Source organism: Oryctolagus cuniculus, chromosome 1, assembly GCF_964237555.1.
Source record: "Oryctolagus cuniculus chromosome 1, mOryCun1.1, whole genome shotgun sequence".
Taxonomy (NCBI): Eukaryota; Metazoa; Chordata; class Mammalia; order Lagomorpha; family Leporidae; genus Oryctolagus; species Oryctolagus cuniculus.
In genome coordinates, this window is record NC_091432.1 from 105,835,697 (window position 1) to 105,852,284 (window position 16,588).

General features: G+C 42.1%; 1 protein-coding gene across 2 annotated transcripts in view; it reads left to right on the top strand.

Annotated features, from left to right (window-relative positions):
* Window positions 1-16,588, top strand: part of HTR3B (5-hydroxytryptamine receptor 3B) — a 42,314-nt gene that overhangs the window by 13,026 nt on the left and 12,700 nt on the right. The gene's annotated exons all lie outside the window — the stretch shown is intronic.

Consider the following 16,588-nt stretch of genomic DNA (forward strand, 5'->3'; position numbering starts at 1 on the left):
CAATCTAAGGAGAGAATTGCCACCTTAACAAAATTGTTTTACAATACTTGAACATGACATACCTCTTATTGCATTTAGGTTACAGCTGTATTTTCTGGTTTTCTGTGTGGAGGTTTTACATATTTATCATTAAGTTTATCCTGAAGCATTTTATGCCATGATAAATACTATTTAAAGTTCTCTATTTTCTAGTGATTTGCTTTTAGTATATAGAAATATGATTGGTTTTGTATGCTGCCTTTGTATCCTGTGACCTTGCCAAATTTGCTTTTCAATTATAGTAGCTTTTTAATAATATTTTTCTATCGGGGCTGGCACTGTGGAGTAGCAGGTAAAGCTGCCACCTGCAGTGCCGGCATCCCACATGGGCCCCTGCACATTCTTAGGAGACCTGGAAGAAGCTCCTGGCTTCAGACTGGTGCAGCTCCAGTTGTTGCAGTCAATTGGGGAGTGAACCAGTAGATGGAAGACCTTTATCTCTCTTTCTCTCTGCCTCTCCTTTCTCTGTGTTGTCCTGACTTTCAAATAAACAAACAAATCTTAATTAAAAAATTTCTATATATACAAGTATGCCATCTGAAAATATTTTTACTTTTTCCTTTGTGATCTGTGTGCTCTCTATTACTTTTCTTGTCTTATTGCATTGCCTAAACTATTACAATTTTGCACAGAAAGGGTAAGAACAGACAACCTTGCTTGTTTCTATCCTTAAGAAAAATCTTTCATGAGTAAGTCCAATATTAGTTACAGATTTTTCATAGATTTTCCTTATTAGGTTGAGGAATTTCCTTCCTTTTCCTTGTATGCTGAAGATTTTTTTAAAAGTATGAGTGCATATTGGATTAGATCAAATGTTTTTTCTACATCTATATGTCATTTTTATTCAATTTATTCAGTAACTATATTGATTGATTTTTTCAAATGTTAAAATACTTCTGTATACCTGAGACAAACCACATTTGGTTTTTAAAATATTTTATTTATTTATTTGAAAGGCAGGATAATGGAGAGGGAGGGACAGAGTGAGGAAGGGGGGCATAGGGAGAGCTTCCCTCATCTGGCTCACTTCTTCAAATGCTCAGGATAGGCAGGACTGGGCCAGGCTGAAGCCAGGAGCTGGCGACTCCTTCCAGGTATCCCACAGGAGTGGCAGAAAACCAAGTATTTGAAGCATCATCTCCTGCCTCCAGGAACATTAACAGGAAGCTGGCTCAGAAATAGAGGCGGAACTCACTCCTAGGCATTCTGATATGGTTTGCAGGTATCTCAAGTAGTGACTTAACCTGCTATGCAACAGCGTTGTCCACTTGATATATATATTTATATATATTATATTTATGTATATATTTCATATGTATATGAAATAAGATTTATTTATTTTATTTGAAAGAGTTACACAGAAAGAAAGGAGAGGCAGAGAGAGAGACAAAGAGAGAGAGAGAGAGAGGTCTTCCATTTTCTGGTTCACTCCCCAACTGGCTGCAACAGCGAGAGCTGCAACTCCTCTGGGTCTCCCACATCGGTGCAGGGGCTCAAGGACTTGGGCCATCCTCTACTGCTTTCCCAGGTCACAGCAGAGAACTGGATCAGGAGTGGAGCAGCTTGGACTCAAACCAGCACCCATATGGGATGCTGGCACTGCAGGCAACAGTTTTACCCACTATGCCACAGCGCCGCCTCCCCTCCACTTGATATATTTTTAAAATATATTTATTTTCATTTATTTAAAAAGCAGAGAGAGACAGACAGACAGACAGACACAGAGAGAGATTTTCTGAACTCTGGTTCATTCTCCAGATATCCATCACTGTCAGGGCTGGACCAAGTTGAAGCCAGGACCCTATGTTTAATTTTAGAGGAGATTGTTGGGGCCGGTGTTGTGGTGCAACAGGTTAAAGCCCCAGCCTGCAGCGCCAGCACGCAATATGGGCACCAGTTTGAGTCCCACTGCTCTGCTTCTGATCCAACTCTCTGCTATGGCCTGGGAAAGCTGCAAAAGATGGCCCAAGTCCTTGGGCCCCTGCACCCCCATGGGAGACTCAGAAGAAACTCCTGGCTCCTGGCTTCAGGTTGGCCCAGCTCTAGCCATTAGCCATTTGAGGAGTGAACCAGCAGATAGAAGACCTCTCTTTCTTTCTGCCTCTGCCTCTCTGTAACGCTGCCTTTCAAATAATAAATAAATAAATAAATCTTTTTAAAAAATTGTCAAGCTTTTAACAAAATATCTGTAACATTTTGTGTATTATTCACAATGTATGAGAGTTCTATTTCCTCTACATAACCCCTTGCACTTGATACTGTCAGTCTTTATCATTTTAACCATTCTTGTCGGTTTGAAGGAGTGTCTTTATTGTTTTATTTCCCTAAAGATTAGTGCTGCTGAACATTTTTTTTCTTGTGCTTATTTGACAGTTGTACATTTTCCTTGGTAAGACATCTGCTCAAATCTTTACCCATCTTTAGTGTATTAGATTGTTTATTACTTTATTATTAAGTTACAAGATCCCTTTATGTATTTGGAGCTTATTTCTGGTCTCTATCTTATTCAAGTAATATATATGTTTCCCTTATACCAATACAACACTGTCTCAATTACGGTAGCAAAACCAACTTGAAATCAGATCATGGGAGTCTCCCGATTTCCTTTTTCAAAACTGTTTTGACTTTTCCAGTCTTTTGCATTTCCATATAAATGAGTTAGAATAAACTCATCAATTTCTATACACACACACACACACACACACACAAATCCTTCCAGAATTTCAATTGGGATTGCACTGAATCTATAGATCCATTAGAGGAGAAATGACACCTTAAGTATATTGAGTTGTCAAATCCATGACTGTCATCTCTCCACATATTTAGTTAATTTCTCTTATTAATGTTTTATACTTTTTGTGTTTTACCCATGTCTTCTTAAATTTATTCCTAAGTAAATGGTATATTAAATTTTAATCTAGTTGTTTGTTTCTAGTCTACAAAAATACAATTGATTTAAATATGTTGTCTTTTTATTCTGTGACACTGATACCTCTTTTTAGTTTTAGAGGCTTTTTGGGGTATATTTGTTCATATTTTCTATGCAAAAAATAATGTTGCTCATGAGAAAAGACCACTTCATTTTTTTTCTTCCAATCTTTATACCTTTGTTTCTTTTATTGCCTTATTGCACTAGCTAGGACCCCAATATGATGTTGATTAGAAGAATATAGAAATCAATTCAATAAATGGTTGACAGCATTGCTAAAGTATTTTACATTGTATTCCAACTTTTGTCCAGTTTTCTGTTGATTTCATAAAGATGTTGCCCCTCTCTATGAAATCCTAAATTATCATTGTTTGTTTTTTCTTTGATTATGTCAATTTTTCTTCATGTGTTTTGAAGCTCTGTTATGACGCTTTTAAGATTTTATATCTTCTTGACGAGCCTCTCCTTTCCTCATTATGAAATGCCCTTCTTCATCTCTGATAGTATAGGGAGTCTTTTAAAAGTTTATGGGAAAATCCAGCTCTCTGCTGTGGCCTGGGAGTGCAGTGCAGGATGGCCCAAGTGTTTGGGCCCCTGCACCCACATGGGAGACCCAGAGGAAAATCCTGGCTTCTGGCTTCAGATTGGCCCAGCTCTGGCCGTTGCAGCCATTTGGGGAGTGAACCAGTGGACGAAAGACCTTTCTCTCTGTCTCTACCTCTCACTGTCTGTAACTCTACCTCTCAAATAAATAACATCTTCAAAAATTTTTTTTTAAGTTTATGGAGAAACGGAATTAGAAAGCAAGGCAAGTTTCTGAGAATTTTTTGAAGCCCTCTGATATTCCATTTCTTAAAGTCCTTCTTATGCCTTCTTTTTTCAAGATATATCTTTGGGCCGGCACCGCGGCTCAATAGGCTAATCCTTGTCGCTCCCCGTCTTCGTGGAGGAACGACACAGGACCCTGCGCTGTTCTTTCGTCTGCTCGGCCCTCCCCGGGTTTGCTGCTGGTTCTTCCCGGGTTGGCTACTATCCCTTCCACCTCCGTGGAAGGGCAGTTCCCCCTGGCCACATTCCCCACTTCCGCAGGGGAGCGGCACACCGCCGGCCGGCTCTCTTGGGGGCTGCACAGGTGTTCCCCTTAGATGTTCCCCATAGATGTTCCTGGTGCATGCCGTCTCTCTCCTCCTTTATAGTCCTCCTCCGCCAATCCCAACTCGGCTGCCCACACGCCGAGTACGCTGCTCTCCAATCAGGAGCAAGTCCTACAGTTTATTAGTTGAACTGGAGGCAGCTGTGCGGAAGCTGTTTACTTCTCTCCCAGCGCCATATTGTGGGAGAGCAGATGCATAGAATAAGTCTTAATTCCAGTAACTCAGTCCAGTCCGGATTGCTCCCCACAATCCTCCACCTAGTGGCGCCAGCACATTGGTTTCTAGTCCCAGTCGGGGTACCAGGTTCTGTCCTGGTTGCCCCCCTTCCAGTCCAGCTCTCTGCTATGGCCTGGGAGTGCAGTGGAGGATGGCCCAAGTGCTTGGGCCCTGCACCCTGTGGGAGACCAGGAGAAGCACCTGGCTCCTGCCATCGGATCAGCGCGGTGAAGATATATCTTTGCCAAACCTTTTTTTTTTTAACTATTTATTTAAAAGGCAGAGTTACAAAGAGGGAGAGAAAGAGAGAGAGAGAGAGAGAGAGAGAGAGAAGACATCCTCTGTCTGCTGGTTCACTCCCCAAATGTCTTCAACAGCCCAGGCTGGGACAGGCTAAAGCTAGGAGCCTGGAACTCCATCCTGGTTTCCCACATGGGAGGTAGGGGCCCAATATCTGCTGCTTTCCTAGGTGCATTAGCAGGGAACTGGATGGGAAGTGGAGCAGCTGGGACTCAAACCACTGGGACGCTGGGAAGTCACAGGAACCGGCTTAACATTCTGTGTCACAATGCCCCTTTTATTTTCAACTTATTAGTGCCATTTGTATTCAAAGTCATTTCTTGTAGACAGCATGTATTTAGGTCTTACTTTTTTCCCAGTTTTAATTTTGAAAAAATTATAAATGTATAGGAAGTTGCAAAGAATTACACTGGGAGGTCCACCACTTGCTCCCTTCACCCAGCCTCCCTCAGTGATCATACCTCACACAAAAATAGTACAATGTCAGTACGAGGAAAGTGACATTGATGCAATCCACCAAGCTTATTTAGATTTCTCCAGTTTACACTGTGTGTGTGTGTGTGTGTGTGTGTGTGTATGTGTGGTTCTGTGCCATTTTATCACATGTGCAGCTTTGTGTAGCCACCACCACAGTCTAGCTACACAGCTGCCCCATCAACACAGGGTTTCCTGGTGCTAATCCATTACACAGACATGTTCTTGCCTCTGGGAATCCCTAAGTCTTGCTAACCACCTAGCTCTTCAGGATCTTTATATTATTTCAAGAATATTATATACATAGAATAATAACATATATAACCTTTAAGATTGGCTTCTTTAATTTAAAATAATTCCCTGAAGATTCATCTGTGTTGTGCATGCCAACATTTTCTGTTTACTCATTTTTATTACCTAGTAGTATTCCATGTTTTGTTTTGTTTTTTTTAACAAATTTGACATTTTCATTGATGTGCTTTGTCAAAGTTGCCAAAACAATCTTGTTATTTTTTTAGCTGTTTTTTCTTCTGTTCCTTATAGCCTGCCTTATTTTAGGCAATTAAATTTTAAATAACTGCTTAAAATAATAGAATATTTAAAATATTTGATTTTAGTTCCTCTACTGGATTTTTAGCTATCCATATTAGTATTGTTTTTTGGAACTTGCCTAAGAAATTTTCATATCATCATTAACTTATGATAACTAACATTATGACAATTCACATAAAATATACATAATTACATAGTAAGATTGCATCTACCTGCCCTGCATTCTTTATGCTCCTTTTAATCTTCAGTTTAACATTTCATAAACAATATGTCCATCAATATAGGTTTATTATTTTAATTTACTTATCATTAAGTTTAAATAACTTAAAGATTCCTCTTAAATATATTTAAATGGGCCAGCGCGCGGCTCACTTGGCTAATCCTCCACCTGCTGTGCCTGCACCCCGGGTTCTAGTCCCGGTTGGGGTGCTGGTTCTGTCCCAGTTGCTCCTCTTCCAGGCCAGCTCTCTGCTGTGGCCCGGGGGTGCAGTGGAGGATGGCTCAAGTGCTTGGGCCCTGCACCCGCATGGGAGACCAGGAGAGGCACCTGGCTCCTGGCTTCAGATCAGCACAGTGCGCCAGCTGTAGCGGCCATTTGGGGGCTGAACCAACCGAAAAAGTAAGACCTTTCTCTGTCTCTCTCTCTCTGTCTAACTCTGCCTGTCAAATATATATATATATATATAAATTATGTGATTTTCATTGTTAATATCTTATAACTATGCAGTGAATAATGGAATTTCTGATTTTTTACTGAGAATTAGGCAGTGAAATTGATGAAAAATAAAATAGAAACTTGGAGTATTGGGTTTAAAATTTTACCCTCATTTGAGTTGCTTTAGTGTTATTTTCCTTCAACTTAGAGACGTCTCTATCTAGTTGTTTAACATAAATATTCAATTTGTATTCCCACAAACCCCCCTTAATGTCAAAATGCATTTTTGCCAGCTTTGTTCTTTGTTTATGTTAGTGTGAATATGAATCTTCACCACCCTCAAACAAAAGTCTAGTCTTATACAGCTCTAGTAGAAAACTCTAAGTCTCTCTCTCTTTTTTTTTTTTAAGATTTTATTTATTTATTTGACAGGTAGAGTTACAGAGAGAATAAAAGAGAGAGACAGAGAGAAAGATCTTCCCTCCAATGGTTCACTCCCCAAGTGGCCACAGTGGCTGGAGATGCACTGATCTGAAGCCAGGAACCAAGTGCTTCCTCCCAGTCTCTCCTGAGGGTGCGAGGGCCCAAACACTTGGGCCATCCTCCACTGCTTTCCCAGGCCACAGCAGAGAACTGGACTGGAAGAGGAGCAACCGGGACTAGAACTGGTGCCCATATGGGATGCTGGCGCCACAGGCGGAGGATTAACCTAGTGTGCCACAGTGCCGACCCCTTAAGTCTCTTTTCTAAGTGGATATTGAACTAGAATTTTACAGACGTAATTTCTGAGGACTGTTTCTTCTTTTTTTCCAATAGTATATCTTTTTTCTTAAAAGATTTATTTTATTTATTTGAAAGAGTTACAGAGAGAGGTCGAGCCAGAGAGAGAGGTCTTCCATTCTGCTGGTTCACTCCCCAAGTGACCACAATGGCCAGAGCTGCGCTGATCTGAAGCTTGGAGCCAGGAGCTTCTTCCAGGTCTCCCATATGGGTGCAGGGGCCCAAGGACTTGGGACATCTTCTACTGCTTTCCCAGGCCATAGCAGAGAGCTGGAGCAGAAGTGGGGCAGCTGGGACTTGAACCAGTGCCCATATGGGATGCTGGTGCTGCAGACTGGAGCTTTAACCCGCTGCGCCACAGCACTGGCCCCGAGGGCTGTTTCTTAACTTGATTAAAAGAGTTATTATTCCTTGCCATGCAGTTGTCAATAGGTTATTCTGACTGTACTGCACCAGGCATTTTCCAAGGGTAAAAACATGATTTGAAAAAAGACACATGCTAGCCGGCGCCGTGGCTCAATAGGCTAATCCTCCACCTTGCGGCGCCGGCACACCGGGTTCTAGTCCCGGTTGGGGCGCCGGATTCTGTCCCGGTTGCCCCTCTTCCAGGCCAGCTCTCTGCTATGGCCAGGGAGTGCAGTGGAGGATGGCCCAGGTGCTTGGGCCCTGCACCCCATGGGAGACCAGGAAAAGCACCTGGCTCCTGGCTCCTGCCAGAATCAGCGCGGTGCGCCGGCTGCAGCGGCGGCCATTGGAGGGTGAACCAGCGGCAAAAGGAAGACCTTTCTCTCTCTGTCTCTCTCACTGTCCACTCTGCCTGTCAAAAAAAAAAAAAAAAAAAAAGAAAAAAGACACATGCTATGAGCCATGTCATGTGACCACCCCCACCCCCTCCCACTCTGCCAGTGGCAGAGGTATCATCAGCCTTGAGTGAGCAATTGGGTCTCTGCTCCTCCTTCTACTTTCTGACTTCATATTGATTAAGACAAAATAGAATTGCTCAGCCGTTCCTTTAGAGGCTGATTTGGAGATAAATATAGAAAAGGAGTAAGGTATTTCAATCAAAGTATATCAAGTATATCAAATTGAAAATTTTTAAATCTAACTCCTTCTTCCTACCCTGGTAAAAGAAAGTGAAATTACATTCCTGATGGGAAGAATACCATTATTTTCTCAAAGATGTGTTTCCCCCCACTGTTGTAGAATAAACTCAGCTGCTACTAGACCACGTTAGATGTGTATTATCGGATGTGGCTAGTTTCCATTTGGAAATCTGGAGAATTCTTCTATTCTCTCCTTCTAGTTTTATCCCTCTCTTTTGACTTACCTTAACGTCTGCATGTACTCCGTGCTACAAGGAACTTTCGCCCCTTGTTGTTTTCTGCCTGTATGCTGTTCATTCTGTTTCCTCCTCTTCATTCCCCATCTGTAAAATATTCTAGTCCTTTAAATCTCAGCTCCTAAAAGACGTCTGCTTCATTTCCCCAAGCCGACAATAATGTCTCCTTCCTCTAAATCCACTTAAGTCTGTTTTTCTTATTGTACATATTTATTTGTTAAGCTGTCATGTACCCCAATTTATTATAAGCTATTCATATTCCTCTCAAGTATATACACGGGGACCGGCCCTGTGGTGTAGCGGGTAAAGCCGCCGCCTGCAGTGCCAGCATCCCATATGGGCGCCAGTTTGAGTCACAGCAGCTACACTTCCAATCCAGCTCTCTGCTATGGCCTGGAAAAGCAGCAGAAGATGGCCCAAGTCCTTGGGCCCCTGCACCCGCATGGAAGACACAGAGGAAGCTCCTGGCTCCTGGCTTTGGATCAATGCAGCTCCAGCCATTGTGGCCAATTAGGGAGTGAACCAGTGGATAGAAGACCTTTCTGCCTCTCCTTCTCTCTGTGTGTAACTCTGACTTTCAAATAAATAAATAAATTTTTTTAAAAAAAGTATATACATAGCACTGTATATTTTACTCTGAGGACACTGGATCAATGCTTGTCAAATGAATGAAGGAATGAATTAAAAAATAGAAGTACCAACTCTAGACTTGTCTTTTTTCAAAAAAAAAATTGCATTTATTTGTTTATAAGACAGAGTTACATAGAAAGAGAAAGAGATCTTTGGTCCATTTGGTTCACTACCCAAATGGCCACAAGGGTCAGCACTGAGCCAGGACAAATCCAGGAGCCAGGAGCTTCTTCTGGGTCTCCCACATGAGTAGTAGGGGCTCAAGTACTTCGACCATCTTCTGTTTCTTTTTCCAGGCCATTAGCAGGGAGCTGGTTGAAACTGGAGCAGCCAGGACTGGAGCAGCCGGGGCTCGAACTGGTGCCCATATGGGATGCTGGTGTGGCAGGCTGCAGCTTTATCCGCTACGGCACAGTGCTAGCCCCTAGGCTTGTCTTGATAAACGATTAGGACTTTGAGTCTCTGAGCATGTTTTGCAATGTCTCAATTACCTCTAGGAAGGCTGAACCTAAAGTGAGTTCCAGGGCCGGGGACGGTTTGGAAGTGCAGATTCTGCACTGACAAAGGACCCGCCCTCTGTGAATGGATGACTTGTTGGGTGCATCTGCCTGCAGCTGCACTGCCGGCAACTTGTGTTTGGAATGAAGAGCTTTCAGCCCAGCTCTCATCACTGCAACCTCGCTGATACTGTTTTGCCTCCTGTTTTATTGATATAAAAGACTACAGTCTTGTCTGAGAATTTCTGGGTATTATGAGTACCTTAGGGAAATCTGATTATAGAGATAATCTACTCAACACTGAAGAGTTTCAATTTGGTTCTATTGAGTTTCGTCAATTCCGAATCCCAGATACCTTTGTATTCCAGTCCATTGACTAGAGCCTCCCAGCCAGACGTTGAGGCATCTGTTTCTATAGTCTCCGGAACTGGGAAAGATAAATAAGAATGTGGGGGAATTATCTGTATATTTGCTAACCACCAATTTAGATCTAAATAGACTCCCTCTGTTAGGAAGACTAATGAATTCCGATTCTCTGAAATATCCTTTGCTTTTAACAAGCAAGATGGAAGGTATCTAAAGAAAAAGAGAGAAAGAGAACGAGCTACACAGAGGGAAACGCTGTGAATAATGCCACCAGAGAACCAATTATATACACCAGCTGGCATTGAGGAACTTGTTTCCTTTGACAAAAAAAAAAAAAAAAAAAAAAAAAGATTTTCGTTTTAGCCTCAAACTACTTTTTACATTGTGTTCCGTAGGGCTGAATGACAAATCTTCCAAGCCACCTCCATCACATGTCAGAAAAAAAATTCTTAACATTATTGTTACATTTAGTGTGACAAAGCCATGGGCAAAAAGGGGAAAGAGGACCTACAGCATGGACTTGGCAGTTGATAAGATAAAAAGACAGTGAAAATGAAACACTGAAACGGAGACGCTGGGCCCAGCCTTGGGACTCAGTGAGATGCATCCACAACTTGGTGTGGCAGTGGTGAGGAACCCACTGAAGACATTTGCTAGATGCACACGTTCATTTCTCCGGAAAGGCATAGCTAACTGCTCTGTTTCCCAGTAACACAAACTGCATTTTGGACTTGTTTTTTAAGTCTGTTTATGGAAACCCTTCCTGATGATAACTAACCCTAGAACTGAGCTTTTTGTGCTTTCGTGGATGAGACTTGCTGCATTTCAGGATCTTTCAGCTGGTAGAATTTGCAAAGAAGTGGTGTCACCTAATCCTGAATTCTCAATAGAGGTCTTTTTTCAACTACCAAGACCCCCGCTGAGCCAATCTTGGCTGGGAGTCCCCTCTGGTCCTCCTACAAGCTACTCCTTTGGGAAATACTTGTGAATTCAATCTTTTCGCTTTGTACATCACTTTAAAAGCTTCCTTTCCCAAGTATCTATTTAAAGTCCATAAAAATCTGTAGAACAAGTTCATTCAGCCCAGTCTCTGTTGTGCCACCGCAGTGGGTTACTCTGTAGCGGTTCACAATCCCCTCTTCTTTCTCAGGGTACCGGAGAAATGCTTATTTGGTAGCAATTTGCTTTATTGATTGTAAAAGGGAAACTTTAATCTAAAAAGTGTATTGTTTCTCCTTCGAATGCTGTCACCCTGTGCGAATGCCTGTGTATGCCTGTCTAGTCTGTGTGCTGTACACTTTTAGCTACACCAACCTCAGGTTCTAGAAGCCCTCCCAGTCCTGCCCAGCCTGAATTTTTTTTAAAATTTTTTAAAAAAGACCGATTGGGGCCGGCACTGTGGCATGGTAGGCTAAGCCTCCATCTGCAGCGCTGACATCCCATATGGGAGCCGGTTTGAGTCCCACATACTACTCTTTTGATCCAGCTCTGTGCTAATGGCCTGAGAGAGCAGTGGAAGATGGCCCAGGTGCTTGGGCCCCTACACCTGGATGGGAGACCCAGAGGAAGCTCCTGGCTCCTGGCTTTGCATCAGCTCAGCTCTGGCAGTTGTGGGCATTTAGGGAGTGAACCAGCAAATGAAGACCTTTTTCTCTGTCTCTCCTTCTCTCTGTCTGTAACTCTGCCTCTCAAATAAATAAAATCTCTTTTTCTTAAAAAAAAGACCAATTTACTTATTTTTGAAAGGCAGAGTCACAGAGAGTGAGAGACAGAGGCAGAGATCTTCTGTTCACTGCACTGCATTCCAAATAGCTGCAGTGGGCCTGGCTGGGTTAGGCCAAAGCCAGGAGTCTGGAGCTTGACCTGGGTCTCCCACACGGATGGCAGGGGTACAAGCACTTGGGCCATCTTCTGCTGCTTTCCCAGGTGCATTAACAGGGAGCTGGATTGTAAGTAAAGCAGCCAGGACTCAAACCAGTGTTCTGATATGGGACCCCAGAACTGCAGGCAGTGTCTTAACTGTACCACAACACTAACCTCCCAACCTGAGTTCTTCAGAGTGGTAATCTTGACCATGTACGCAAAGAATATGTATTTTTAATGTGGCTGGATACATGACTGGGCAATTAATTTAATATGCCCCGTCCTGGGGAGGAAAACAGAATGGCTATTTGCCTTCATGCCATCAACTCCCCAAACACTATGATTTACTGAAATTTGGTGCTGTACTAAATATTACAGAAATACCAAAGTTATATAAGTGACTTTAAAAAAAAGATTTATTTATTTTATTTGAAAGGCAGAGTTACAGACAAGCAGAGGCAGAGAGAGAGAGATCTTCCATCCACTGGTTCACTCCTCAAAAGGCCACAATGGCCAGAGCTGGGTTGATCCAAAGCCAGGAGCTTCTTCCAGATCTCTCATGTTGGATTCAGGAGCCCAAGGACTTGGGCCATCTTCCACTACTTTTCCAGGCCATAGCAGAGAGCTGGATCAGAAGTGGAACAGCCAGGACTCAAACCGGTGTCCATATGGGATGCTGACACTGCAGGCAGCAGCTTTACTCGCTACACCACAGCGGCGGCTTTACCTGCTATGCCACAGCACTGGCCCCTCTAAGTGGCTCTTCACCTTTGAGCCTAAATCAACAGAGGAAATGCTTTACACATTTCATTTCTTCATCTTGGATCTTTCTATTGTCTTCTAAGAATGTAGTTTTTAACCATAGGTTATGTACAGAAAACAGTGGGAAACCTGAGTTCAGGGAGAGCTCCTTAACCGTTTATACCAGCTTTCCTGTGTATAACTTGCCCAGAAGGTCTTTGAAAATGGTTTCTCTCTTCTTTCCTAATCTATGTATTTTTAAATAACAACAGTTTTTAAGTTTCAATTTAATCACATAATGTACCCCTTTAAAAAATACAATCCAGTGGTTTTTTAGGAAATTTTAGAGTTGGGCAACTACCTCCACCACAGTCCCAAGACATTTCCATCACTTTAAAAAGAAACTGCATATGTGTACCCCCTGGCAGTCACACCCCACGTTCCACCCCACACAGCTTTAGCCAAAACTAAGCTATTTTATGAGTCTATACATTTGCCAGTTCTAGACATTTCATCTAAATGGAACTACATCGTAAGTGACCTCTTATGACTGACTTCTTTCACTTGGTATAATGTCTCCAAGGTTCATACATGTTGTAGCATGTATCAGTATTTCATTACTTTTTATTGCTGAATAATATTCTATGACACAGATATATATATATTATTTATTCATTCATCTGTTGATGGGCAATTGACTTAAAAATTTTTTTAAGATTTTATTTATTTATCTGAAAGAGCTACACAGAGAGAGAAGGAGAGGCAGAGAGAGAGAGAGAGAGGTCTTCTGTCTGCTGGTTCACTCCCCAGTTGGCCTCAACTGGCTCCAATCTGAAGCCAGGAGCCAGGAGCCTCTTCTGGGTCTCCCACATTGGTGCAAGGGCCCAAGGACTTGGGCCATCTTCCACTGCTTTCCCAGGCCATAGCAGAGAGCTGGATCAGAAGTGGAGCAGCCAGAACTCAAACCAGCACCCATAAGGGATGCCAGCACTGCAGGCAGCGGCCCTACCCACTATACCACAGCACCAGCCCCAATTGACTTGTTTCTGTCTTTTTTTACTACCACAAATAATGCTATTATGTATATTCCTATGCAAGATTTTTGGTGTGAATTTATGTTTTCAATTTTCTTAGTTATTACTTAAGGGTAGAATTTCTGGATTCTGTGGTCACTCTATGTTTCACTTTCGAGAAACTGCTGACTGCTTTCCAAAGTAACTGTGCCTTGTAATAGTTCTACCAGTAATGGGTGAGGACTACACTTTCTCCACATCCTTGCCAACATTTGTTATTTTCTTTTTTATTTTAGCCATCCTAGTGATGATGAAATGAGATCTCACCATGGTTTTGACTTGCATTTCCCTGGTGATTAATGATGCTAGGCATCTTTTCTGTGCTTATTAGCCATCTGTATACCTCCTTAGGAGAAATATCTATTCAAATCCTTTGCCCATTTTAAAAATTATTATCCTTACTTGTGGTAGAATACACATGTGCAAAATTGATCATATTAACCAATTTTAATGTCCAGTTCAGTAGCATTAGCACATTCACATTATTGTGCAACCATCACCATTATCCATTCTCCAGAACTCCTTTCATCTTGCAGAACTGAAATTCTGCACCCATGGAACAAATAACTCCTCACTTCCCCCTCTCCCAGCCTCTGGAAAGCACCATTCTATCTACTGCCTCTATGGATTTCACAGCCATAGGTATTTCAGATAAGTGGAATCATATAGTATTTGTCCTTTTGTGACTGGCTTATTTCACTTAACACAATGCCCTCAAGGCTCATCCATGCAGCATGTGTGAGAATTTCCTTCCTTTCTAAGACTGACTAATATTCCAGTCTGTATCTGTATCATATGTTGTTTGTTAATCTGTTGATAGATTGTTGCTTCCACCCCCTGGCTATTGTGAATAGTACTGATACAAACATGAGTGTACAAATATCTGTCCAAGTTCCCTCTTTTGAGGTATATACTCAGAAGTGGAATTTTTTGGATCATATAGTAGTTCTATTTTTTGTTTTTTATACTGTTTTCCACAGCAACTATACCATTTTGCATTCCCACCAACAGTGCCCAAGGGTTACAATTTCTCCACATCCTCGCCAACATTTGTTATTTTCCATCTTTTTTGTTGTTTATACGAGCTATCCTAATGAGTGTGAGGTGGTACCTTGCTGTAGCTTTGATTTGCTTTCCCTACTGAAAAGTGATTGCATTGGTCAGTTTGGGCTAACATAACACATACTACAAACTGGATGGCTTAACCCACAGATTTATTCCTCTTAGTTCTGGTGGATGGGAAGTACAAGGGCAAGGATCTAGCTGATTCAGCTCTTGTTGAGGGCTTCTTCCTGGCTTGCAGAAGGTTGCCTCCTCCCTGTGGAGAGAGAGATTTCTTTCTCTTCCTCTCCTGTAGGGCCACCAATCCTATCAGATTAGGACTCTCTGTTTATGACTTCATTTAACCTTACTTACTTCCTAAAACCCTTATCTCCAAGTATGCACACATTGGGTTTTAATATACAAGTTTATTTATTTATTTATTCGTTTTGGTGGTGGGGACACAATTTGGCTCATAGCAGTGATACCTGGCATCTTTTCATATGCTTATTGGTCATTTGTATATTTATCTACTTCAGTGAGATGTCTATTCAAGTCCCCTGTGTTTTTCTCATTAGAGATACTTGTTTTTTGTGGTTGAGTTAAAGGCATTCTTTATATATTCTGGATACAAGCCTTATCGAATATATGCTTTGCAAATATTTTCTCCCATTTATTTCCTGATTATCTTCCCTAAAGAACAAAAGTGGTTTTTTCATTTTGTTTTGTTTTTTAAATTGTTATTTGAGAGGCAGAGAGAGTGAGAGAGCAAGCTCCCATCTGCTGGTTCAATCCCTAAATGACTGTAACAGCTGGATTTGGGCCTAGTCTGAGCCAGCTAGGAATGCCATCTAGGTGCCCATGTGAGAGATGTGAACCCAGTTACTTGAGCCGTTATTGCTACCTCCCAGGGTCTGCACTGGTGAGAAACTAGAGTCAGAGCCAGGGCCAGGATTTGAACTCAGGCACCTTGAAGCATGATAAAGCCATTTTAACCTTTAGGTTAAATACCCTCTCGAAAGTTTTTAATTTTTATGCAATCCCATGTATTAGTCTGCTTTTCATTACTTCAACTAAAATACCTGAGAGGAGCTTCTTGGAAAAGCAAAGGTTTATTTCAGCATACAGTTTGGAGGTTGTAATTCAAGATTGGGTGCCACCAGACTATGGTGGGTGTAGAGGAACAATCAAGTGGTGAGCCAGGAAGCTAGGCAGAATCTGAACTCAAATAATCAACCTTCTTATCAAAACCATCCTCCAAGGATGTGTCCCCAGTGACCTAAAGACATACCACTAGACCCACTTTTCAGGCACCACAACTAGATCAATTCCCACCCTTAATTCATCAGCCATTAATATTAAGACAGGGGCTGGCGTTGTGGCGTAGCAGGTAAGGCCACCGCCTGCAGTGCTGGCATCCCATTATGGGTGGCCTCTGCACTCACATGGGAGATCTGGAGGAAGCTCCTGGCTCTTGGCTTCAGATTGGCGTGGCTCCGTCCATTGCAGCCATTTGGGGAGTGAACTAGAAGATGGAATCTCTCTCTCTCTCTCTCTCTCTCTCTCCATCTATCTCTCTATAACTTCAACTTTCAAGTAAATAAATCTTTAAAAAAAATTAAGACATCGGAGTTTACATATGTTAAATGAATTCTGAGGAGACAATCCTATTCAACCCATAATATCCCTTTGATTTTTTATTTTGTTGCTTGTGCTTCTGTTGTTTTATATAAGAAATTATTGCTTAATTCAAAGTCATAATGAATTACTTCTATGTTTTCTTCTAAGAGTTTCATAGTTTGGGCCAGCGCCGCGGCTCACTAGGCTAATCCTCTGCCTTGCGGCGCCGGCACACTGGGTTCTAGTCCCGGTCGGAGTGCCGGATTCTGTCCCGGTTGCCCCTCTTCCAGGCCAGCTCTCTGCTGTGGCCAGGGAGTGC